The sequence below is a fragment of the Sminthopsis crassicaudata genome, chromosome 1, assembly GCF_048593235.1.
Source record: "Sminthopsis crassicaudata isolate SCR6 chromosome 1, ASM4859323v1, whole genome shotgun sequence".
Lineage (NCBI taxonomy): Eukaryota > Metazoa > Chordata > Mammalia > Dasyuromorphia > Dasyuridae > Sminthopsis > Sminthopsis crassicaudata.
The window spans coordinates 298,355,876-298,383,785 of record NC_133617.1 but is presented as its reverse complement, the minus strand read 5'-3'; the positions used below and the strand labels follow the sequence as shown (position 1 = coordinate 298,383,785).

General features: G+C 33.6%; 1 pseudogene; it reads left to right on the top strand.

The window, feature by feature from the left end:
• Nucleotides 1–26,407, top strand: LOC141549790 (nucleolar complex protein 3 homolog pseudogene; annotated as a pseudogene).
• The last annotated feature ends 1,503 nt before the right edge of the window (nt 26,408–27,910 follow it).

Here is a 27,910-nt window from a genome sequence, read left to right as displayed (position 1 = left end):
ATGGTGCCTGGGCTGACCTCCTTCACTTCTCCACTGAGATCAAGGCCCCGTCTGAAGGGCTTCCACAAAGCTAACCGAGGCCCCAGGCAAGGAGACAGACTGTGAAGGAGACGGTAAAGACTTTTGGACTTTAGCTATTCTCGTGGTGATTATTCTGCTGAAACAAAGGCTGGTCAAAGACCTCCAAAAAGCTAACCAGAACATTACAATGCTGTGCAACAGAAAAATATAGAATTAGAAAAAACAAACAACTGACAGCTATTCAGACTCTAGGAGGAAGAAAAAATGGATGGAAATAAAGTGGGTGAGCTGGTGCTTCTATGGAACAGAGCTTAACAGTACATTTAGTCCCTTCATGTAGAGACATACTGCTGGGCATTAATATGTTCTTTCTCAGAATGGAGGAAGAACAAGCATATGACAAATGGAAATACATATGGTTCGCTAAAATATAATTGGCACTGATTACAAATGCAGCAAAAAACACCATGTAATAATTATCTTGAAATATAAATTAAAAAATTGGAACAACTACAAACTCTCAAAGCGCCAGAACAGACATATGTGCTCTAGGTAAAATAGGTATTTTGTTGATACTTACCCTTCTGAATTTGGATATCACTATATTTTTCTCTTACTCTTAAATGGTTACTTAATGTATCGTAAGATCATAGATGTGAGGAGTTCTAAAGTTTATCTAGTCTAACATTCCCCTTTCACAGATGAGCATAATGAGGCTGAGAAGCTAGAAAATAATCAGATCACAAATATAAGGATGGAAGAGAACATTTAGTTCAAAGCTCCTTCTCTCTTTACAGATAATGCAACTGAGGCCCAGAGAGGTTAAATGATGTGCCAAGATTGTACGACCAATGAGTTTGGGAAGATTGAGGTGAGGGAGAAAAAATTTGGAACTCAGAATTTTCCAAAAATCAATACATGTATTTGGAAAAATAAAATACTATTGGAAAAAAAGAGGGGGAAAATGATCCACTTAGCTCTCACAGCAGTAAACCAGGTAGATCTTTTGTTGCTATGTATGTCTCTGAACATTTTGAGACTATCACCTTAAGATCAGGAAGTGGTGATATTTTTCATCACCAGTCTTCTGGAATTGTAGTTAGTCTCTATGTTGATCAGAGTTCTTATGTCTTTCAAAGTGATTAATCTTTATAATAAATTGTTCTCCTGACTCTGTTCTTTTCAATCAATATCAGTTCCTATAAGTCTTTCCATGTTTTCTGAAACTGTCCATTTCTTTTTTTATTATTTCTTTTTTGTTGTTTGTTTTTCAAGATTATTTATTTTTTCTTTTTTTTTAAATTTTATTTGCTTTTTAATTAATTTTATTATTATAATTTTTTACAGTATATATGCATGAGTAATTTTTTTATAACATTATCCTTTGTATTCATTTTTCCAAATTTTCCCCTCCCTCCCTCTACTTCTTCCCCCCGATGACAGGCAATCCCATACATTTTACGTGTTACAATATAACCTAGATATAATATATGTGTGTAAATCCAATTTTCTTGTTGCACATTAAATATTGGATTCCGAAGGTATAAGTAACCTGGGTAGATAGACAGTAGTGCTAACAATTTACATTCGCTTCCCAGTGTTCCTTCTCTGGGTATGGTTGTTTCTGTTCATCATTGATCCACTGGAAGTGAGTTGGATCTTCTTTATGTTGACGATATCCACTTCCATCAGAATATATCTTCATACAGCATTGTTGTTGAAGGTGTATAATTATCTTCTGGTTCTGCTCATTTCACTCAGCATCAGTTGATGTAAGTCTCTCCAAGCCTCTCTGTATTCCTCCTGCTGGTCATTTCTTACAGAGCAATAATATTCCATAACATTCACATACCATAATTTACCCAACCATTCTCCAATTGATGGGCATCCATTCATCTTCCAGTTTCTAACATTACACTATGAAAAGAGCTGCCACAAACACTTTGGCGCATATAGGTCCCTTTCCCTTCCTCAGTATTTCTTTGGGATATAAGCCCAATAGTAGCACTGCTGGATCAAAGGGCATGCACAGTTTGATAACTTTTTGGGCATAGTTCCAAATTGCTCTCCAGAATGGCCGGATTCTTTCACAACTCCACCAACAATGTATTAGTGTCCCAGTTTTCCCACATCCCCTCCAACATCATTATTTGTTCCTGTTATCTTAGCCAATCTGACAGGTGTGTAGTAGGATCTCAGAGTTGTCTTAATTTGCATTTCTCTGATCAGTAGTGATTTGAAACACTCTTTCATATGAGTGGATATAATTTCAATTTTATCATCTGAGAATTGTCTGTTCATATCCTTTGACCATTTATCAATTGGAGAATGGTTTGATTTCTTATAAATTAGGGTCAGTTCTCTATATATTTTGGAAATGAGACCTTTATCAGAACCTTCAACTGTAAAAATATTTTCCCAATTTGTTACTTCCCTTCTAATCTTGTTTGCATTAGTTTTGTTTGTACAGAAACTTTTTAGTTTGATGTAATCAAAATCTTCTATTTTATGATCAATAATGATCTTTAGTTCTACTTTGGTCATAAATTCCTTCTTCCTCCACAGGTCTGAGAGGTAGACTATCCTCTGTTCCTCTAATCTATTTATGATCCCATTCTTTATGTCTAAATCATGGACCCATTTTGATCTTATCTTGGCATATGGTGTTAAGTGTGGATCCATATCTAATTTCTGCCATATTAATTTCCAGTTTTCCCAACAGTTTTTTTTCAAATAGATTATTTATTTTTTCAAACAATAAAAATTCACCTTCATTCCCTTTCACCTACTCTCAATATTGAAAAAGAAAAGCAAAACTTTTAATCAAGGTGCATAGTCAAGAAAAACAAATTTCTATATTGTTCATGTGCAAAAATGTATGCTTCAATATGCATTTATCATCACTCTGTTAATAACATGTTTGATCATGAGTTCTTTGGAATCATGACTGATCATTATGCTTATCAGGGTACTTAAGTGTTTCAAAGTGGTTTATTTTTACAAGCTTGTTAATGTACAAATTATTTTGGTTCTGCTCACTTTCTGTATTTATTCGTATAAGTCTTCCTGGGTTTTTCTGAGATTTACCATAATTTATTCAATAATTCTTATATTGATAGACATACTCTTGGTTTCTAGTTCTTTGGAACTATAACAAAAGTTACAATAAGCATTTATACACACACACACACACACACACACACACACACACACACACACACACACATATATATGTATACATTTTAAAAAAATTAACACAGTAAATAGATGCCAGGCTTGCTACAAATATTACCATGTTTTATTCTCACAGCAATCCTGGTATGTATGTGCTATTATTTTTCCCATTTTAAATAAAAAAAATGAGGCAGACATGGGTTTAGCAAAGCCTGGATCGCCCAAGTAATATCTGAGCCTTTACTTCCTTTTCCATGTTTATATATTCTTCCTTTGCACCCTAATTTTGTGAAATAGTGAGTTACTTCTTTTTTTTTTCTCTAGTGAATTTCTTTTCCCCTTTATTTTCTTTTTAAAAGCCAATGATTCATAATAAAACCATATCCAAATCTTGTGTTTAGCCTATATGCAATTCTTGAAGAGTGGAATTATAAAATCACATTTTTCTTCTCCTATTATAATGTAAACACTTCATTACCAGTTAACTCCTTCCAATTGCTCAAATGAATTTACTTTTCTTAGTCTTCCATATTTTTCTTGCCTCCTCTATTTATGTTTCAAAAACTCTACCTAGGTGCTATATTTTCATCAAGAGTTAAATGAAATATTTCCAGCAACTTTCTTTGTGGCAGCAAAGAATTTTAAATTGTGGATGACGGTCAACTGAAGAACAGCTGAACAAGTTGTGGTATATGATTGTGATGGATACCACTGTGCTAAAAGAAATGATGAGCTCAATAATATTTTATAAAAACATGGCTACACTTGCATGTAATAATGAAGAGTGAAATGAGAAGAACCTAGAGAACAACATATACAGTAACAGCAATATTGTTTTAAGAACAGCATTGAGAAAATAGTCATTTTTACTATTATAAATACCTAATTTACTATAAAAGATTGATGAAAGGAGACATCTATATATAGAATGATTTTACAGAAATACATACACACATATATAAAAATACATTTGTGTCTTATAATAGTTATCACTAGGACAGAGATGAGGTAAAAAAAAAAAGAAAAATTTATATGATAATTTTATTATATATTTAAAAGGAATGGAAAGTTGCACATAACATATTATCAATTTCATGTTTAATCATTCCAAAAAGAAGTCATGAAGGTGGGAGTGATCCAGAATGAATTCACAGGCTCAAGCCACCTTCTGGTCAAGAGGCAAAGCTTTATTGTGATATTTAGCAAGCAGGCAAAATTCCTAGTAAATTTTCAATTAATAAGGAGAAAGGTGGGACCTTCTATGAGAATGAACCCAAAGCAGAATAGGCTAACTATGCTAACTTATATATCAGTAAATCATTCTGTTTATACAAGATAGACTCGAGAATTGATATTTATAGCTTACTCTCCATGTTGTAGAAGGTAACAGTGGCCACAGTACAGGATAGCTCTGTCTGTATATGACTATTTTGTCAGTACAAGATAATTCTAAAAATTTTCACCTTGTTGGGGCACACTTAGATACTGGTTTGCTACCAGGGACATGGTCTTTTGCTGGAGTCCATTCATCCCATCAATACTATATTTTGGAAATGCTTTATTTATTTCATAAATAAAAATTAAATATAATTTATGGGATTTTATTCAGTTTTGTATTTTTATCTGCAAATCTTTTTATTTTGCATTTGGGCTTCTTTAAAGTAGTTATAGCATAGTTTTTATGTGAACCTGACTGTGTCTTCTTGGTAAGTGGATTCTTTATTTCTGAATCTTGAAATATATTTTTCCTTGACCTGAAAACTTTAGATTTTGGCTGAAATTCCTAGGTGGCTTTGATTTGGAGTTTCTTTCAAAAATTAGAACTGGTGAATTTTCCTATTTTCACTACTGCCTGCTCCTTTTGTAATTGCTTATAAAATTGTATCTTGGCTTTTTATTTATTTATTTATAGTTTTTAGAAAGTCTGCTGATCCTGGGACTTTTTGCTGGGACTAGAATCTCCTCTCTCATTCTTGGATCATCTAGATAGGGTGTTTTGGGGCTGACCTCTCTGAAATCTCTGTTCCATTGCCATTATAAAAGCCTTTAGAAATTCCAATAATTGTGCTAAATTCTTTCAGAGTTTATCACTATTATTTGTAAATTATTTTACAGATAAATACAAGAACTTGTCATTCACTTATATCAATAATATTCCATAATAGATTTTCAAGTGAAGTAACAAAATAGGGGGAATATGGTACAGTGGACCAGAGTCAGGAAGAGGTAAGTTTAAGTCTTTCCTCTGAAACAAAAGCTTGACCCATGGGCAAGTTATTTAACTCTCAATGACCCAAAAAATTCTATAAAACCATAAGTTGTAGAAAATTAAGCAATTTCTACTTGATAAAACCATAGGCTCAGACTCAAATAGTAATAATAATAAGTATGAATTTCAAGATCTTTGAACATTTTAGTAATAGAGAATTATATGAAAATTATTAGATTTGCAAGTGGAAAAATCATAATTGAATTTCATCTTTCAGTTATGAGTCCTTGTGGTCATGACACCATTCTAAATCAAACATTATATCTGAAAACTACATTTCAACAGGACACAAAGATATACACCCATACACACACAGATCTTGGCATCATAGTTGGTGTTCTATTACTCCCATTCTGGCATGTACTAGTTATTCTCATACAACCTTTCTCCTGATCATGACTACTCACCAAGATGTTGACAGTAGCTGACAGCAATGAAAGTGACTAAGAATTTATTGCCCTCTAAATAGAAAAGGGGAAAATTCTTTATATTAAGGAACACCCATTGAAAAATTATCTTTTGGGTCATGTCAAACTATTTTTTTCCCTTCAAATACATTTAAGCCAATTTCTTTTAACTCTTCTTCCCTTGGGTTGTAAGTAAACCTCAAATATGTAAAAAATATTTTTAATCTCCTAAAATTCTTAGGATCCAAAAAAGAGAAAGACATATGATACTGGTTGTCAAATTTAACAAGAAGCTTGACTTAAATTTCAGATTGAGTCATTAAGTCTTCATAAAAAATGTCGTCATCAATATTAATTTAAAAATTCTCTATTAGAGAGTAAAAAAAATACAGAAAGTAAAATAGAGTAAAAAATACAGAAAAAATATTTCCTGTATTTTGAGTGATAGTCCCAGATGTATCTTCACAATGTGAGTTTAAAAAATGGGATGAAGTTTTTATTTGGAGTCATAGCACTATATTTATGAGCAAGATCTAGAATATGAGTGCAGGGTTGTTAGCTGCCAGGATTAAATTAGTGAGACCTATTTGGAAATTGGACTTTCAAGATTTTTGCTTCTCTCCAAATTTAAAAGAGAGTTTTCAGGTTTTCATAGATTATACCAATTTTTAAAATGCAATTTCATATTATATCTCCTAAGTGGTACAAATATGAATTAGATAAAAATACATAAAACTTGAAGGTTTAAAAATCACTTGTCTCACAACAAAAGTATTGTTGTTTGGTTCATTTTTTTTATTGTGTCTGGTTGTCATCCTTTTGGGGGGGTTTCTTGGCAAAGATATTGGAATGGTTTGCTATTTCCTTCTCCACCTCATTTTTATGAATGAGGAAACTGAGGTAAAAAGGGTAAGTGACTTGGCCAGCATCACACAGCCGGTAAGCTGCTGAGATCCTTTTGAATTCAGGTCTTCTTGACTCTAGGCCTGGTACTTTAATCAATGTACCTAAGTATTATTATTCCTTTTTTATAAATAAGAGTTCTAAAGTTCAAAGGAGGTATATTATTTGTCCAAGGTCACTAAACAAGCAAATACCTGATATGGAGCTTAAAACTATGCTTCCTGATTATTAATTCCTTACTCTTTCCAAGGTACCACAAACAGGAAAATACAAAATTATTTTAGATTTCACTATCATGAGAGCTCATCCAGTTTGAATATAATCCAGGTACTTTCACTTTCCATCTATTTTTCATGACCTTTTAAAAAAATTTAACAATTTATTCACATCAGAATCTTAATAAGAAGGTGACAGAATGAAACAATTTCTGCTAAAGCACCATGAGGAAATAAAAGAAATTTTAGTCTACATAGAGAAAAATACAGTGAAATAAAATTTGTTATAACAATTCTCTGTGTTAATGTGTTTTATGATATCATAAACTTTAAATGTAGTCATGTATTTGGGCATCACCAGTTTATAAACATTTAGACTTTAAATTTAACTTACATGCTAAATTCAAATAAAGATTCTTCTCTACTTTAAAATCAAAACTAGGCTTCAGAATACACTGATAAAATGAAGGACATGGAATAGACCCAAAACATTTTGTAGCACAATGTTACAGAAATTATTACAGATAACACAGTAAAAAAAGTATTCTAGGGAAATTTATCTTTTCTATTTCTATGGAATGTAGGCTGGAAAAGAAAATTTTATTAACATGTTGAGAAGTAAATAAAACTTTTGTAATTTCATATTAAATACAATTGTTTACATTTTTAATGCCATAGGAATGTGAATTTTAAAGAGATTATATAAGACATATTGTAATAGATTGGGCTGTGTAGCTCAGATTTATAGACCTTAAATCCTGAAATTTGCCCTTTCTTACAATATTTCTTGTCCTTCTACTTCTCCTACTCCTTTACTTTTTCCATAATTATTTACACCCCAATTTATGACCTTCTGGCTTTCATATTCCTTATCTTCCTATATTTTCAGCTTCCAAATATAATGACTTCTTTTCCCTCACTACTTATTCATTTTTGATCTATCTGTTGAGTTGTTCCTCTTCTATGTCCACAAATCTGTTCTCTTTAACTTCTAATTATGTTTGTTGATTAACCAATTGAGCAATTAATCTCCAAACATTTTTAAGATCTTTGTATGTATATGTATGAATGTTGTACATAAATAAAATTAAATAGTCACTGCCTTCAATGGTTTACATTCAATCATTTGAAACAACATGTACAAGATAAGAAAGGAGAGGTCCTAGTTGAGGGCATAGTCATGAAAGGTGTCTTTGATGTCTGAACTTTGAAGGAAACTGGGAACTTTGAGATGTGCAGGGAAGAGGAAAAACATATTATATTCAAAAAGCACAGATTTTGGACTGGGTGTGTGGGATGTCATGTGTGAGGAAGATCAGGAAGGGTAGTTTAGCTGAATTGTATAAGTCAAACTGGGAAGATCTTAAAAAAACAGAGGGCTTGGTATTCTGTCCTGAAAGAAATAAGGAACAACTGGAGCTTCTTGACGAGGAAAGTAACATAGTCTGATAATGGCACAGTTTTAGGAATATTTGAATATTTATGAATATTTGAATGGGCAGTTTTCTGGATTTTAGTTAATCCTTAATACATAAGTATTAGTTACTTTATATAAGATTATTTGCAAGGAAATCTCAGTAACTTTATTCTTTAAAGAAATTGAACACAAGATAAATGCATTTATATAGGCACACATATATAGGTAGAATCAGATGAAACACCTGAAAAATGTATCATTGCTCATGGGAATTAGGTCTAAGTAAAACTCAAAGGTAGAGTGCCCTGGGCAGTAGATGTAATACTACAGCCTTGGGCCCCTAGAGATGAAGAGTATCAATAGGAAGTAGAAAAAAATGTCAGAGAGAGACAAAGACAGAGACAAAGATAGAAAGACAGGCAAAGAGAGAGAGAGAGAGAGAGAGAGAGAGAGAGAGAGAGAGAGAGAGAGAGAGAGAGAGAGAGAGAGAGAGAGAGAGAGAGAGAGAAAGAAGAGATACAGATAGAGGAGACAGAAAGAAATCGATAATCATTCTCTTTGCCAAAAAGTAGTTTTATTTAGGGGAAGAGGTTACAGGCAAAATAAGAGGTAAAATTGTCACCAGGAGTGGCAGATATGAAATGGAGTTGGGAGAGCAATAGGATTACTAAAGAAAGGAATTTGGAAGAATCCATTAAAGGAATATGCCATGAAGTCTGGGTAAGCCACTGGCTGGCAGGTTAGATCCATAGAGGAGTTTATCAGATTAATTGGAATTAGCTATAGTATAGACAAAGATGTTATTAGAGAGAAGACACTTAGGGGGAGAAGAAAAAGTGCCTCATGGGCTTAGTACTGGGAAGAACTTAGGAAAGATCTTCATCATGAGCATACCTTTTATAGGGAAAATTGGGGGTTTACTCAGGGAAACTAGGGAAGTAAAGGCAGGAGCTTAGAAGGAATGATCAAGGAGCCAGATATCATGCACCTGGCAGACCAGGTTACAAACATATGCTAATCAGTATCTCATAGGTTGCTTAAAGATGCACATTGGGGGATAGACAATGGAGGTTGGCAAAGAATTCCATCTTCACAATCACTCTTCACAAAAATGATAATCTTGGAATTGGTTATCCCTGATAATAGCTGGTTGGGCCTATTCCTGACAAGAGAAGCAGACAGACTTACTTGGCTAGACCAGAATGTTCATGAAAAGGAGCAATGTTAAGATAGTTTGGAAATATATTAAAAAGGGAGCTAAAGGTAAAATAAGGAGTTTGTTTTATTCTAAAGACAATAGAGAACTTCTTTAAAAGGTGAGTAGCATGGTTTCATAGCATTAGAATGACCATTTCAGCTGTTATGTAGAAAATATAATTCATATTTTAAGAAAATATGACTTCATAATTAGTTCTGAAATTGGAAAAATTTAAGATCAAGAATTTAATATTTTTTTAAAAAAATTATCAGATTATGAATGTTTTCTGTAAGTTTATAAAACCCACAAAGAAGAATATAGTAATTTGCTAGCTCCTTCCAAAGCTAATTTTAAAGTAGAAGTGATATATACACACTGATTCACAACACAATAACAAGAAGACCATGTTTGGTTCCTAAGCTTGCAATGTGAGAGATTCCTTTTACAGTAATAATATTAGAGAAAAGGAAGCAAGGCTTCCTTTCTTTAACTGTAAAAGCTTATCGGGCCAAGAAAAGCTTTGACTACATGAAATCTGCTCTCATTATTCTTTAATATTGAGACAAAGATACTATGTTGATGCCCATACAGCCTTCTAGTTATCACAAAATGAGGCACCTCTAAGTTTCCCTAAATTCTGTTTCTGGAATTGAAAGGCATTTATATTCTTTTTTGTGTTTCTCAAGTTCACATAGCCTTCCAAAGGATATACCAATTTAATTCTGAGATTAACACTGTCCTATTCAAATCCCACATGATGTCCTGCCAGATAAGAAAGTTCCTGATACCTGTATCCATCTTTTTCTGTAATGTTTGGGCTATCTTTCTGGAGGTCCTCTGGAAGGGTCTTGGTCTCATCAGGATAGATACCATAAGAATGGACAAGAATAGAGTCTAGATTCTTTATTTTGTCCCAGTCTCGATCTTAGTGAAGGAGGCATAAGAGCTACTATGAGGCTAGTCAAAGATAGAATGTCTATCTTCAGTCCTTCTTAGCCCTTATATACCTTATTATAATTACATCATTACAGTGTACTGATTATGTGTGACCTTAGAGAACCATTACATTACCATATTAAATACTAAGTATATATATGAACTAGAGAACTATCATCTCATAAATTCCACTGAGTTAACACCTTATTTCAAGTATACTTCTCCAAAGTTCTGTCTCTCTACAATTTTCCTCATCTTTAGTCCTACCTGCGGCTCCTTTACTGTCATTCCGGGTCACTGAGGACATTTCCTTTTAACTTAGACTTCCCTTGGTAACAGGGAAAGAGTGGAGGGGCTGCATGTATGCCAATTTGCAGCTGTTACTGCCAACAACCCAGCACCCATCCTCTGCTGACACTACATCTCCTCCTCTGTACCCCTCTCTGACTGGCACTACTTGTGGCTAATGCCTGAGCTAATTCAATACCCTCATCTCTGTTACAGTTATGATCTATTAACAAGTGAAAGTTACTTATCTTCCAAATAGAAAGCCTCAAGTTTCAGGTACTAAGATTAGAAAAATCTTGGGGAAAGAAATTGCTTCCTTAAAATGACACCACAGAATTCTGGGCCTTTCCCAGAAATCAAAAAGTTCCATAGACCCTGTTTATAACATAGGACCATTGTTTGATTAAAAATGTAATACATAATTTGCTTCTGTAGATACATTTATAATTAAAAGATGCTTACATATAAATTTATTGCTTTTTTCATTGAAATTAAGGAATCCAAAATCATCAGTACTCTCCTTCCATAAAATTACTTTGGATAATTTTGTATCTATTTATATGTGGACATGTGGTGCTTCTCTCCAAGAAAATAAGCATCTTTTAAAAGCAAATTCTATTTCTTTTCCTGGTCTTTGCACCCTCATCACTTAATAGAGGATCAGGCATAAGGACTTAATAAAAAAGGCTTCTTGAATTAAATTTGATTATAGTGAAATCATTCATTCATTCAACAGACATTTAAGGAGTACCTCCCATGAGTTAATTGTTATGTGCTTTTCAGAATACAATAATGGCTAAGACAGGATCCTTGTCCTCATGAGTTTGAAATCTAGTTGATAAAATCTAGAGCTAAAAACCCATACACAAAAAAATTATAGTCCAAAGTAGAGTATTGGTAGTTGGAGATTTGCTGTGGGACGAGGGAGAGATTCCTTTCAGATGGAGAGATCAGGGAAGGCTTCTTGAGGACCTTGGCATTTGATCTGGACCTTAAACAAGAGATAACATTTCAATAAGCAGCAATAGGGAGAGGGCATCCCAGGCAACAGGGTCTATGGAACTTTTTAATTTCTGGGAAAGGGCCAGAATTTTCTGGTGCCATCTCCATGAAGCAATTTCTTTCCCCAAGATTTTTCTAATCTTAGTACCTGAAACCCGAAGCTTTCTATTTAAAAGATAAGTAACTTTCACATGTTAATAGATCATGATCAGTGGCATATAAGCTAGAATATAATTTAGGAACGAATTTCCTCAATACTTACCACAGAGCATTTCATATAATAATCACTTAATACATTTTTTAATTGAATGGAATTAAATAAAAGATATGGGAAGCAGTTCAATTTGACCTGAACATAGTTTACATAAATGTATTAACTCCTCTGGGGCCACTTCCCTAATTCTCACTAATATCCTCAGACTGACTCTTCAAAAAGTTGCTGACTCCAATTCCTCCTTCTTTTTCTTCTTTCCTCTTCTTTCATTTGGAAATGTGTAACCAACAATTGGAAATTGAGGTGTACAATCCAGAAAAGAGATAAAGAATGGAAATATAAATTGGGAAGCCATTTCTGCAGTGCTTTCAATGATTCTAAATTGCCTATTGTTACAAAAGTCCATTTCTTTAACATTGATACTATTATGGTTCTTGAATACACATTTCTAAAGGTGAGCAAAAATAAGGAGTGATAGTATAAAGGAAAGGACCGGAGACAAAAATGGAATAGGTTATAGCTTCTGGGAATTTTGGAACTGAAGAATACGAGAAAAAAGCATTCTGTAAAAGAAGAGTAGGTAAAAATAGAGGAGGCAATCTATTATCTTTTGTTTCACCATATCTTTCAAATTTCCTAAAATAATTAAGGCTATTTTATCTTTAGGGATAGACATTAGGATAAAGAGAAACCATCAAACCTTCCCAGGTGTTCATTAAAAAATTGCTCTCATGTCTCTCTCTATATATATATGTATATATGTCATGCTATTGTCTGAAATTCCAAGGAAGTATTTCATTTCACAATTAGAGAATTTAGAAGCAAATTATTGGGATTTCAAATCTGCAGACCGTTTAAGTTAAGGAACATATAAGAGTTACTAATGTAAAGCCATGTTTAAAAAGCTACTACTCATTAATTAAATGAATGTAGCCAACATGCAAAGGTCAAAATATGTTATTTAAGAAATTACTAATATTTTTATAACCACACAAAAATGAAACTCTTCTCTTAAGATTACTGTTGTTTGAATCTTTGTAATTTTCAATATCTTTATTTCATTCTTTATCTCATTTCCGCACTTATATGAAAATATCTGTTAAGCTATGGCATCAAAAAATTGTACATTTGATTTATTTAGTTTTTCCGCTTGCCAAATGCTTTATTTGTAATTTATAACCTCACTAAAAATCCTACAATATGAGGTTACTTCTAATTTCTTGAAGTAGTTCCATGAGCATGTATAAGACCTAGACTCCTTCAGTCAAATTAGGACACTTGGGAGGGTGAGAGAGAGAGAGAGAGAGAGAGAGAGAGAGAGAGAGAGAGAGAGAGAGAGAGAGAGAGAAGAGAGAGAGAGAGAGAGAGAGAGAGAGAGAGAAAGAGAGAGAGAGAGAGAGAGAGAGAGATCTTAATCAGACAACCATATTCCAAAAACTTTTATACAACTAATAAAAATAGTTTCTAGAAGATCTGATCACTAAATATAACATTGAGTGACACAGTTTTGTTTGCTTCAACAAGGTTTAATGCAAATTACATGGAATAGTTAAAAATGCATTGGTATGACTGTGTAGCAATATTTTCAGAACTTTTTCTGGATTGATAGTAGGAAGAGATCAGAAAACAAAATAGTAGTCCTCAAAGGAGGGCAGCTAGGTAGCTCAGTAGATAAAGTACAGGCCTTGAAATCAAGAGAACCTGAGTTCAGATTTGACTTTAGATACTTACTAGCTTTGTGACTCTTGTCAAGTCATTTAACCCTGTTTGCTTCAGTTTCCTAGTCTGGAAGACATGAGCTGGAGTAGAAAATAGAAAAACAGTCCAGTATCATTGCCAAGAATAATAGCAAAGGTTCTAAAAGAAAAGGAGGCAAAAGGAGAAGAGGTATAAGAGAGAAATCAAATAGCAAAAAATACATTGGACAAACTTCCATGTCACCATTTTGGCTGTGTTAGCCATATTTACATTATCTACTAAACTTTAAAGTTGAAGCTGAAGGGTAAAGGTACCTTACAGTGATATATTATATGGCCATACTACAGAAGCACGTTAGCTATGACCCTCCATTATATAGACTCGACTCAGTGGGGATGCTGAGTCAGACAGAGGCAGAACAAGCCCTCCCCACTGTCATATATCAGAATCAGTAGGCAAAGGGAACACAAGCTGCTACACAAAAAGGCTTCAGCTTTTAGAGGATCAGGTTCAGCTGGACAAAGTGTGAACTCCTAACACTTTCTAATCTACTAGAGATTCACTCAGACTGAAATAGTGGGATAATTATTATAACCACTTGTTTCAATCCTTTGGATTTCAATGCTCTGCAAATACATAAATAATCAACCAGTCTGCACTTTTTGGATTATATCTTCTGTCCTTCCAATTCAATTCCAACCTCTCTTGCCTTCAACCCCTCTTAGCCCTTCATCAATCAAAGTTTTCTTTGCTATCCTCCTTGGATTAAGGTGTAGTGTTCAAAATTACCAGGGCAACCCATCAGTGCAATGTAGAACTCATGATATTTTCTTAGGAAGATAATCCTAGAGGCAACCAGGGTATCCAGGGACAGAGTGCCCAGATATGGAGATTCCTAGTGTAAACATGATTGCCTCAAATCCTATCTACTCACATTATTTTCCACAGACCAATTAGGAACATAAATTCCTTGGAGGAACACATAGAACATGTAGCAAAGGCATTTGATCAAGACATGAGATATTCCAGGCAGATTATATTTCTTGGATGGTAATAATGCTGTTGTGTGAGCATAATTTTTAAAAGACAGGCAAAAAAGATAAGCTCAAAGAAAAGAACAGCCTGACCTCCCATGAAATTACCACAAATCAGTGGTTGAGGACAAATTCCATAGTTCCTCATCCCTATGTCCTTCTAAAAGATACAAAATTTGAGATTATGAGATCCTGTGGGACTCCACCTGACAAGTCCTATTCTGCTCAGAACTAGCAACAAATTTTAATACATAGCATAGGAAATTCAACCAGCCAACTTTTATTTCTAATAGGTTTCCCCAAGAATTTTCTGCAAAATTCATTTTTAAAAAAATTTAAAATTATCTGTATTCCATAGACATCTTACTAACCAGATCACATACATTCCAAAAAAAAGCAAAGTTTTTATCCAAAAATTCTGGTCATCTACATTGTTTTGTAGCTAAAATGTTTGTGGAACATCACTATACTAGATAATCCATTTCTATAGTAGATAGAAAAATAGGTAGGTGGGTAGATAAATAGATCATATAATAAATATACTCAATTTAATTGATGTATTTTTCTTCTTATACTACCATAATGTGCCATAGATGCCTCCCTTATTACAAAGAAAGAATCAAGCAAAACTAATGTAGAAATGATGTTTGATACCATATACCACTCTTGTAGTTCCTTGACAGTCTTCAGAATAAGAAAATAGATTTCCTGATCTTACCTTTATGACCCTAAATTCATGCTGGTCATTATAACTAAGTTGATTGTAGTGACTAGTGGCATTTCAATTTATAGTGTTGAAGTCATTATACAAACATTTGTCCTGGTTTTTGTTGTTATTGTCATTGTTGTTGTTGTGCATTACAATCATACAATTCTTTCTAGTTTTCCCTAAATTCCTTACAGTTATTATTTCTTTTAGCACAATGTTATTCCATAAAAAATTTACAGACTACAATTTGTTCAGTCTTTTTCCAATTCATGGACACCAATTTTATTTCCAGTTTATGCTCCTATACATGCACACAAAAGTGCTACAATGACAGTTTAGCATATATGGGAACTTTTATTTCCTATCTGAGCTACATAGGATAGATGCCCAGTAGTAGGATTACTGGATCATAGAATTTGACTTTTCTAATATTATTTCAAACCATTTTAAGAATTGTTGGATCAGTTTGCTATTCTGTTAACAGTGCAATAGCCTATTTTCCCATATTTTCTCCAGTAATGATTTTTCCACTTTTTATCTCTTTGTCAACTTGATATCATCTTATTATTAAAAAAAAAGAACCTTAGTAACTAAAAGGCTTAGTATGGCAAACAGTATTTTTAAAACCATATTTTACATTTGCTACAAAGGAAATTCATTATTTGCCATGAGATTTTGACTTAGCAGAAGTACTTTTTCACTTTGAATTACTTGTATTTGGTGAGAAGTCTGATAAAGATTTCCACATTTCATTTTTAGAATGTGATTTTTTCATATGATTATTCATTTCAAACAAGTATTAATAAGCATCTAGCATATGCATACTATCCTAGACATCTGAGGACATCCAAAGATGAAGAAGATATAGTTTCTGCCCTCAATGAGCTAGCTGTAAAATATACCACAAAAAAAAAAAAAAAAAAAAAGGCGTGTCATCTTTTCTGTCATTGATTTCTAAGGTCTTCTAAGTATTACCAACTTCTCTGTTCTTTTACTTTCCAGATCCCTAGATATTATCATATGACCTTATCATCTTCCCTGTCACTGCAGCCAAAGAGTCATCTATTCCCTATATCTGAATCATCCTGTACATGTTGTCTCACCAATTACAATGTAGGGTCCTTGAATGTAGTCTCACTTTTCTACTTTTATCTCTAATGCATAACACAGTACAAGAAATATAGTAAGTGCTTAACAAATACTTTCTCATTATTCAATAAACCTTTGTTAAATACTTACTATATATCAAATATTGTGCTTTATATGGGGATTAAAAAAAACATTTTCAGTCCTCAAGCCACTTATAAGCTATTGAAAGGAAAGAACATGATCACTGATTGTAGAATCAGAAATTTTCACTTTAAGTCTGGCTGCATCATTTCCTTACCAACATCAGGTTCATTAGTGACAGAAATATAAAAATTATTGTACTACTTTCCTCACAAACTAAAGAAATGAGCAAAATGTTCCATAAACTACAAAGTATAATATAAATGTGAGACATTTGTAAAGAATAAATTTAGGGTTTTTTTTATCACATAACTTTTTTCTTCATTATCTAACTTATCCATTTTAAGTTTGCCCATTTTAAGATATTCACTTTTTTCTAGGGAAAAAAGAAAAAGTACCTTCTGGGTAAAAAATGAACCTACCTTACTAGATTTAATAAAAGTTGAGAAAAGCTTTGTTTTTTCCTTCTTGAATTTCCTTTGACCAAAATATATCATTTTTCACTTCCATAAAATAATTTGGTCTCTTGTTTTTAAAAATTATCTCATGAGAAAAAGTAAGGAATTAGAACCTCACTAAGTGACATTTATTTTGGAAAAAAAAAAGAAATAGATAAAATGAACACCACTTCTGGTTTATGGATGGATATTTCAACTTTGAAGGGAAAAAATAACTTCAAAAACTTCAGTATCTAAAAATGATGGCTTGGAATAATTTTAACATTAAATGTGTGTGAACAATTGTTTTCCTCTATGGCCATAACAAAAATTACTAAAGGAAGACCATGTTCTGATAACAATGAACAAACATTTGCAAACACATTGCAAATTAACATTGCAAAGCACAACAGGGACAGTGTCTACCAAGGGAAGTTGCCAAATGATAAGAATTATCTCAGGCTTCTCCTTCATGCAGGATACCAGAATTGTGTTAACTGAAACTAGAGAAAAGAACAGATTCCACATTCTTGGATTCATTATCATTAAAAGACAATAGTGCTAGATCTATATCACAAAGGGATCATTTAAAAACGAGGACCTAAATGTATAAAAATATTTATAGCAGCTTCTTTGTGGTGACAAAGAATTGGAAATTGAGGGGATACCCATCATTTGGGGAATAGTTGAACAAGTTAAGATATATGAATATAATAGAATACTATTGTATTATACAGCAAATGATGAGTGGGAGGGTTTAAGAAAAATGTGGAAAAACATTAACTAATGCAAAGTAAAGTGAAAAGAATCAGAAAAATATTGTACAAAGTAATAGCAACATTGAATAATTAACTTAGCTCTTTTTGGCAATATAATGATCCAAAACAATTCCACAAGACTCATGATGGAAAATTCTATTCACATTCAAAGAAAGAACTGAATACAAATTGAAGCATATTATTTTCACTTGTGTGTGTGTATGTTTTTTTGTCCTGCTTTTTCTTTCACAGTATAACTAATATGGAAATATATTTTACATGGTTGTAATATATAATCTATATCATCTTATGGAAGGGGGAAGAGAGATAGAAAAAGAGAAAATGTGAAACTCAAAATTTTATAAATAACATGTTAAAATAGTTGTAAAAAACAGAATGCCATTAAAATTTTTTAAAGATATGAGGCTCATTATTTTTGCTTAGTCAAAGATGAAGATAGGTCCTTTTATGATAGACAAAAGAAGCTATAATCTTTTATAATACTCTCAGAAATCATGGGCATAAGTAGGGGCAATAGAATAATATTCATAGTATTTAATGACCATATGGACATAATAATAATTATAAACATTTTCCCCTCATGAAAACCTCTTGAGATGATGCTTGTTCTCCCTGTTTTATAGATGGGAAAAGTTTCTTCTGATATTAAAAAAAAACTTGCTTATGACCCATTAACAAATTTTAGAGATATGATTTAAATCCAGATTTTCTTGATTCCAAATCTAGTGCTTTTTCCACTATAGTTCTGCCAAACAACTCAACTGAAATTTATTTCTTTAGTTTAATTCAACTTTAGTTGAATTTAATATTTAATTTAATAACAAATATTTATTATGTATTTGTGGAAGCATGGGGAATGATAACCAATTTTAAATGAGATATTATTTTCTGATTCAGTCATATGTTCTTTAAACTCCACTATGTTGTTCCTAGCTAGGTAAGTGATTATGTGAAGTAATTTGAAGGCTACTTGGAAGGCTGACTTATCCAAAGATCTATTTAATAATTCATCATTTCACAAAAGAGATGTTTAAAAGTCCATAATAAGCTAAATAGGTTACTTAGAAAGATTCCCAGTCAAAGATTGATATCTTTGGGAGGAATAACATGTGAAGTCTCAGTTATTAAAGCTTTAGGATCAGTGAATTCATCAAATGCTTTCCCAGGTGACAGTGGCTATAAGAAGTACAGTGGCTCATAGTAGGTAGTTAACAAACGTCTGTTATTGGATTCATTAATTAGATATCTATAGACAATTTTTAATAAGTAGGAAGGTGGAGAAAGGTTTAAAACTGTGGCACTATTCAAGGAAAACAAAATTGAATAAAGTGTTACAGGTTGATCCTGAGTGACTGAGCATGAAGTAGGAGAGGAGGAAGAAAAAGAGAGAAGGAGAAGGAGTTAAAGAAAAGAACATTAAACACAGAGATGGGAGACTGCCCAAACATATTCCAGCTATTTCAATGTTGCCTGTAGAAATTCTACTGGAGAAAAACAATACCCTATGATATGGACTTATTGTGATAACACTTATGTTCCAGCCTCATCTTTTATGACTTTTCTTATACCTTTTTTTTTTGTTTTGTTTGGAATTGTACATCTATTCTTCAAAAAATGGCTTCTTTATTAACAATAATTACAATAAGTGAAATTACAGGTTGGATAATGCTCAAAGCTTGAGGGGGCATTATAGAAAGAAATGATGGGCCCACTCTCACATTTTGCTAAGATTAGTTCATGGAAGTAGTTGGCATTAGATTAACATTACTATTGGCAAGCAGGGCTACTATGGAAATCCCCAAGTGAATTGGATTTAAGAGAGGGAGGGCTGTGCATAAGGATGTGCCTCACTTTCCCCTCCAGAGCCATTTGGGTCCAATGGCTAGATATAGATCAGGACGACTGGAGATAGCCTTGGATAAAAATAGCCTTGACCCTGGCCTTTCAAAGCTAAGGTCTACAGCACATCTCAGTCTGACTGAGACCACAGGCATTCAGTGATTAAAGCTAGGTAGCAATTGAAGCAAAGCATCTCCTTTCACATACTCAAAAATAAAACTAAATAAATAAATCTAGGAGGGAAAGACCCTCAGGGTTTCTGGTCAAAGCAGAAATCATTGCTATTTACATTCAATCTGAATCAATCAGGACCCAAATAATGAAGGGGCTTGGTTTAGGACTTAAAGTTGCCAATCAATGAGAATTAGAATGGTTCTGGTTTAAGACATGGTCTTTAAGAAAGAAATCTAGCCAGCAAACCCCAAGATATTTTGAGAAGGTTTGAAGATCTAAAACCCCCCCAAAAAAAACCCCAAAACATTTAAGAGCATCTATAGGTAAGGGTATGTATGCTACTCTATGTAAACTGAGAGAAAGAAGGAAGGAGGGAGAAATAAAATAATAGAAAAGAAACTGTGGTATGGTGAATAGAGAACTGACTTTTATGTCTAGAAGATCTGAGTTCAAATTTAGCTTTCTTCACATACTAACTATGTGACTACAGGAACTCAGAACAGTTGCTGATGTAGACCTACAGAGGAGCTCACTGTATGGATAAGACATAAGTTCAGGAAAAAAAAACAGTAATAAATAGAAGAAAAACATGAGGTAGATAGAGGTGATGAAAAAAAAGTTCACTTGAATTTGATGAGAATGGAAGATAAGAATAAAACAGGGAACTATAAGGTAAAAGCAAGGTTACAAATGAAATGCATTTATATATATATATATGTATATATATGTGTGTGTGTGTGTGTGTTATATATTTGTATATCTTATTTTTGCTTCTCAAAGCTAGGATTGTATTCTAACATTCCTATGCATTCTTTTTTCATCTAGAAAGACTAATATTTTATTTCTTTGATTCAAGAACTATCTCACAGATCATAAAATTTCAGATTTGGAAGAAATCTCTAACACTAATTAATCAATCTATTTTTAAAGGTTTTATTTATATGTTTTGGTTTTATGTTACATACATTTAGAGATCACTCCAGGTTCATGAGAAGACTCTTGTAACACTTAAATAAAACTAATAATACTGTGACCTTCTCTGAAACTATATAAAACATTTCATATGTAGTACCCTTCCCAATGTCACTATTTAAAAAACCCCAACAAAACAGAAATTTCTTTCCCTCCTTCTCTACTCTTGACCCCAGTGAGAAGAAAAAAAAATTACAAATTTCTTGTAACATATATGCTTAAATAAAGCAAAAAACATTCCCTCAATAGTGATATACATAGATTAGATATAGAGCTAGATATACCCATTAGATGATATATCTATAGATATAATTCTGCCTCCTAAATCTATCACTGTACTATAATAGAGAGCACATTTCATAATCAATCTTCATAGTGGATAGATAGCAGGCTTGGAGTTAGGAAGACCTGAATTAAAATCTATCTAGATACTTACTAGCAATCTTGGGAATCTGTATAACTTAAATTTCCTCTTTTCCAAAAATGTGGTAATAACAACACCTACTTCCCAGAGTTGTGAGGATCAAATAAGATAATATTTGTAAAGGGCTAGGCACAGTCTCTTGCACATAATAAGCATTATATAAATGTTATTAGCTGTTACTATTGTTCCTTTGAAATCATGTTTTATGTGCATATATGATATATCATCTTATCCTATTCCTGAATAAGAATGGATTTTATGATATCTTTGATGACAGAATCCACTCCAGGACCTCCAATGAGAAAGTGCTGACAACTTTCCAGTTCTGACAACTTTCCAGTGCTGATACATTCCATTTGCAGGCATAATTGTCAGGAAATTGTCTACTTATGTTAGGCTGAAATCTAACTTATCACAATTTCACCTGCTTCTGCTAGTTCTTCATCTGGAACCAATAGGAACTTGTCTAATCCTTCCTTTGAATGTCTACTATTTGCAAGGAATTGTGCTAGTCACAGATGGGAATATATGCACTTCTAGATTTCTGTCCAGGGCATTTTGTGAGGACACAGACCTACAGTCATTTATCTTGTGTTAAGTGATGACAAGTTGGGTAGCTAAGACTAAGGAATAGTCCTATTATGGACTCAATCAAATCTAATCACTATTTTTAACATGTTTTGACTTGCATAGAAACTTGATCAGAAAATTACAATATGATACAGCTTGGTTCTGTTGCATCTTAAGAAAATTATCCCAAAGTTTATATAGACGCCTAAGCACCCAGAAATAGTTACTGCTGAAAGGGACCAGGAAAGGTAGAGTGAACAGCAAATAAAATATAAGATATAGTGAGATGAGTATTAAAAGAAAATTTTAAATGTAAATAGTTAGGCAAAATAGGCAAATGCCTGGAACTCAAAGGGAATTTAGCCTGAGAATATAATTATCAATGAAATGATATTGAAAAGAGAGTAACATTTTCTCCTTCAACATCCCCCCTCCAAGAAACAGTAAATGAATGGAAAGATTAATTCTCTTTTCACTTCTATCTCTTGACAAAATAATAAACATTTTTTCATCCACTTCTTTGTCATGGACAATTCTCTGAAAAAAAATACTTTCTGGAAGTTCCCCCAAACCTAATAATCATCAGATACCATGGTCTTGTTCTTTGGTTATCTTCTTTGACCTTTATTCATTGTTTGACACTGTTGTCCATGACCTTCTTTAGAAACTTCCTTACTCTTAACCTCTCTCTTGATCCTTTTTTTCTCTGACCCTTTATATTTTGCTACCAGTCTTTAGACAAGATATGCTGCCTCATGGTTGGATTTGCAGTTCTATTTATATGAGATTCTAGATCATTTTACAAATTCTCTGAAAGGTTCCTTATGGCCTCTCTAATGCCATTAATTTTTTGTGTCCTTTTACAGAAAGCCAAGTTTATTAAATCTTATAGCATTATAATACAATTTTCTAAAACTCTTTATTCATTTTTATGCTTCATTGGATGCTATGTCATCATTTTGACTTTAAAGAGCTGATCATCCATTTGTGTAGACTAAGCTATCACTCAAAATCAACTAATTGTGTGAAATATGTCACAATTCCCACTATGAGTATATCAACCTGTCTCCTTACTCACCAAGCTGACAATTCCACCTCCATCATATTTTCTTACATTGGATAATTTTGTCTACTGTTATTTTATTAAAAATATTGAGGCCATCATTTCTAAAATATATAAAGAATTGACTCAAATATATAAGAATACAAGCCATTCTCCAATTGATAAAGGTGAAGAAATTAAAACCATTACTAATCATATGGAAAAATGCTCTAAATCATCATTAAGCAGAGAAATGCAAATTAAGACAATTCTGTCGTATTACTATATACCTCTCAGACTGACTAAGATGACTGAAAAAGATGATAAATGTTGGAGGAGATGTGGGAAAATTGGGACACTCATACATTTTTGGTGAAGTTGAGAATGGATCCAAGCATTCAAGAGAACATTTGTGACTATGTGCTTACCCTTTGGTCCAGCAGTGTTTCTACTGGGGCTGTACCCTAAAGAGATCATAAAAAAGGGAAAGGACCCACATGTGCAAAAATGTTTGTAGCAGCTCTTTTTGTAGCAGCAAGGAACTAGAGGAAACTAAGTGGATGCCCATCAATTGGAGAATGGTTGAATAAGTTCTGATCTATGAATATTATTGTTTGATAAGAAACTATTGGCAGAATAATTTCAGAAAGGCTTGGAGAGACTTGCATGAACTGATGCTAAGTGAAGTGAGTAGACCAAGAGAACATTGTAAACAGCAACAAGAATATGTGATGATCAATTCTTATGGAAGTGGCTCTTTTCAACAATGAGGTTGTAAAGTTCCTGACTTGTGAGGGTCCGGTCCTCTGCTCAATTATAATCATTCTCTGGGAGGAGATCTGTAAAATCTTTTTCTCTGTGCGCAGGTTTCTTGGGAGCTCTGAATCTCCTCCAGCTCTTATCCTTCCCCAAATCAGACTGGTCTCCTTTCAGCCTGTCTGGTGTCAAAACTCTATCCCAGAGTCGATTCTCTCAGACCCAATGCTGCCCTTCTTTTATCCTCCCAGAGAATAGGCATGTGAGAACTCAGTGGGGCAGGGGAAATACTTCCGCCAATGAACTTGCTCCTCTTAGAATTCCTAAGGTGTAAACTCCCTTTAAAGGCCCGAACCAAAGGTCTGAGCCAGAGAACTGTCAAGTCAACCTGAGTTCTCAACTTGTCATTGTCCAGACAACCTAAGTTCTCACCTTGTGACTGTCCAGACAACCTGAGTTCTCACCTTGTAATCCTATCATCTCCCCTTTCTTTTGATTTAGAACATAGGGTAGTCATGACCTTGAAACATAAATCCATCAATATGGGAGGCATTACACATAATTACATAGATTACATAAACACATAGTAACATAGTAACATGATACATACTAGAAGTATGTAACAAATAACATGATCAAATAATCATAAATTGAGAATTTATAAATATCCATAAGTCCATTGTCCATTAATCTCATCTTGTGTTAGGAAATCCAATGATTCCTGCTGGTTTTAAAGTTCTTTAAAGTTTCTTAGATTTTATCCTTTATTTTGGGGTTTTTCTCTTTTTCTGTCTCCAATGGACAAGGCAAATACGACTCGTTGGCACCCATCTGATTCCTTCTCCTGCTGAAGAAATGTAAACATATAGAGCTCAAAGAACAGAGGAGGAGGAGGAAGAAGAAGCCCTTCCTTTGGATATGATGGATGAAGACGACTTGCAGTTACTGAAAGATTTAGGGCAAATACCATCATTTTTAACTAGAGATCTTTCTTCCAGTGAGCCTGTTCATGTCAAGAAACGGAAACAGGAGAGCATAATAGATAAATATGAGAAAGTACCAAGATGACTACAAACTGAACCAGAAAAAGAAGTAATTCACTTGCTTCCAATCAAAGATAAGTGTGGAATTATTCCACAGACCAGAGAGAAGCCAGTTGTCAGTATTAACACAAATGAAGAGGAAGAGCAGGAAGAAATGGAGTTTGAGGAAGTGGTTACTGAGGATCCAATGCCAAGAATATATAATAAAATTCATCTTCCAATGAAGAATATATAATTCAGAGGCAGAGGAAGCTACAAGAGAAAAAAATACACATTGCTGCCTTGGGATCTGCCTTCTTATCTGATCCGGAGTCCAATATTAAGAAGTTGAAAGAATTGCGTACCATGCTCATAGAACAGGATCCTGATGTAGCTATCATTGTACGAAAACTGGTGATGGTTTCTCTGATGGAGCTATTTAAAGACATTACTCCCTCCTTCAAAATTAGACCTCTAACAGAAACATAAAAAGACATCTAAGGTTCGAAAAGAAACCCAGAAACTAAGAGAATTTGAAGAAGGTCTAGTAAGCCAGTATAAATTTTATTTGGAAAATCTGGAACAAATAATCAAAGACTGGGAGCAAAGAAAACTGAAGAAAAGTAATGTTGTCTCCTTAAAGGCATATAAAGGTTTGGCACAGGTTGCCGTGAAGAGCTTGTGTGAGCTGTTGTTAGCACTCCCTCACTTTAACTTCCACAATAATATCATCATACTGATTGTCCCTCTTATGAATGACAAGACAAAACTGATTTCTGAAATGTGTTGTGAGGCAGTACAGAAACTCTTTAAACAAGATAAAGTGGGCCATGCCTCTCTTGGTGTTATTAAAGTAATATCTGGTTTTGTGAAGAGTCAAAATTATGTTGTTAGGCCAGAGTTGTTAAAATCATTCCTATATCTAAGAATCAAAGAAATAGAAGTGAAGAAAGACACCGAAGACATCATTGCACCAAAAAAGTTCATGTCTTACAAGGAGAAGAGAAAATCCCTTTCAAGAATGCAAAGGAAGTGGAAGAAAGCAGAGGAGAAACTGGAACGAGAGCTTTGGGAAGCAGAAGCTTCAGAGAGTACTGAAAAAAAGTTGAAACTGCACACAGAGATGCTGAACATGGTGTTTGTTACTTTAGAATACTGAAGAAAGCCCAGAGGTCACCTCTTCTGTCAGCAGGCCTAGAAGGTCTTGCCAAGTTTGCACATCTCATAAATGTGGAGTTTTTTGATGAATTAATAGTTGTTCTGCATACTCTCATAGAGTCTGGTGAACTAAGCTACCGAGAGTGTCTTCATTATGTTCATACTGCTTTCCACATTCTTTTGGCCAAGGTGTTGTTCTAAATATTGATCCTATGAAGTTCTATACACATCTCTACAAAATCTTGTTTAAATCACATGCAGGTGCTTCTAATGAGGATGTTGAAATTGTCCTTCAATGTCTTGACGTTATGCTGACCAAACGCAGAAAACGGGTTTCTGAACAGTGAGCCCTTGCTTTCATAAAACACCTTTGCACCTTAGCTCTTCACGTCCTACCAGATTCAAGTATTGGCATTCTAGCAACCAACAGTTTTGATGCATACTTTTCCAAAGACAGATCTACTGCTTGACAATGAATCTCAGGGAAGTGGAATTTTTCTTTCCGAAACAAAGGTCTGAGCCAGAGAACTGTCAAGTCAACCTGAGTTCTCACCTTGTCATTGTCCAGACAACCTGAGTTCTCACCTTGTAATCCTAACATGAGGTGAGTCAGATAGGGATTGAATGTGTATTACAACATAGTATTTTCATCCTTTTTTTTGGTTGTTTGCTTGGTTTTTGTTTTCTTTCCCATTTTTTCCTTTGTGATCTGATTTTTCTTATGCATCACGATAATTGTTGAGACTTTCTTGGCTCACCCCCCAATTATTATTATATATACAGATACTTAAATAATGTAAATAAATAAATGTTTGTCGATAGATTGATTTGCACTTAAGTTGGGAACTGAGTCTTCTCTTAAAAACTAGGACTCCTAAGAACTTGTGGATATACTAATTATCTAAGAAGGATACATCTCAAAGAAAAAGGAAAATAAACAGGTATGAATGTCTGGGAAGGAAACATTTTTCAGCAGGCTCTGCATTCATATGAACTGCAAATGATGAGACTAGCCACATTGATAAGTGTTTCCCTTTTTGGTAACAGTATCAGATCTTTGCCTCTCAAGGAAGGCAAAGAAGTACAGAGATTGTCCACACCATGTACAAAGTAATCCTATAATTTGTTAAATGACCTTTTATCTTCTATTAAAAAATGAGAAGGCCATGACTAACCAATGCTGTGCTTTTATTGGAGGATTTCCTAATTAGCCTCTTGATGCTTTCAAATGCCTGTGCTATGTTAGGGGAAATTTAAATTTACATTCAGAGACCCCATCTCCTCCGAACTCCCCTCCCCCCAAAATAGGAATGCTTCAATCTTAACTTTATTTTTGTTCTCTCTTGCCATAATACATCTTTATATGTTCAACATCTTTATATATTTAGAACATCCTTCAATTGTTTATTCAATGAATCATCTTCAAATTCCTCTTTGATTCCTATCTCTTAAAAATTTAATGCAAAAATCCTCTTGGTTCTTTGTAGACAATTTACATCCCTGCTCCCACCCTGTTCATTTATCCTCTGCTCCACAACATTCTTCCTTCTCAATATGTAACCATCTTGTCTAAATGTTGACTCAGCATCTAAATATAGAAAAAGCCTTGGGAGGTTACCCCATTGCTCATTAAAGCACTGCAACTATATTCAGTGTAGATAGTCATCAGCGGAATGAATTTCTAGCATGAGTTTTCATCCTAATGAAATCATATCTAGACCAATATTAAAGTGAGCTATTTTTATTGTTATTGTAAATCTCTGCTTCATCAGATGCTATTTTATGGTGTTCAACATGTTATTGATTCCACTCCATCCCGTATTTTACAAACTTCCTAAAAATCCTATCTTCCTAAAGATTTCCTCATCATGTTAAAAATCCCTTATTCAAAGCCTTTTATGTTTACCTACTGAATACAGATGACGTTGAAATGTCTTCATTGGCTATTCAAGGTCCTTCACAGCCTTTTCCAACCTCCCTGAAAATATTATTTTTTGAACTCCCAACTCTATGGCAATGTAG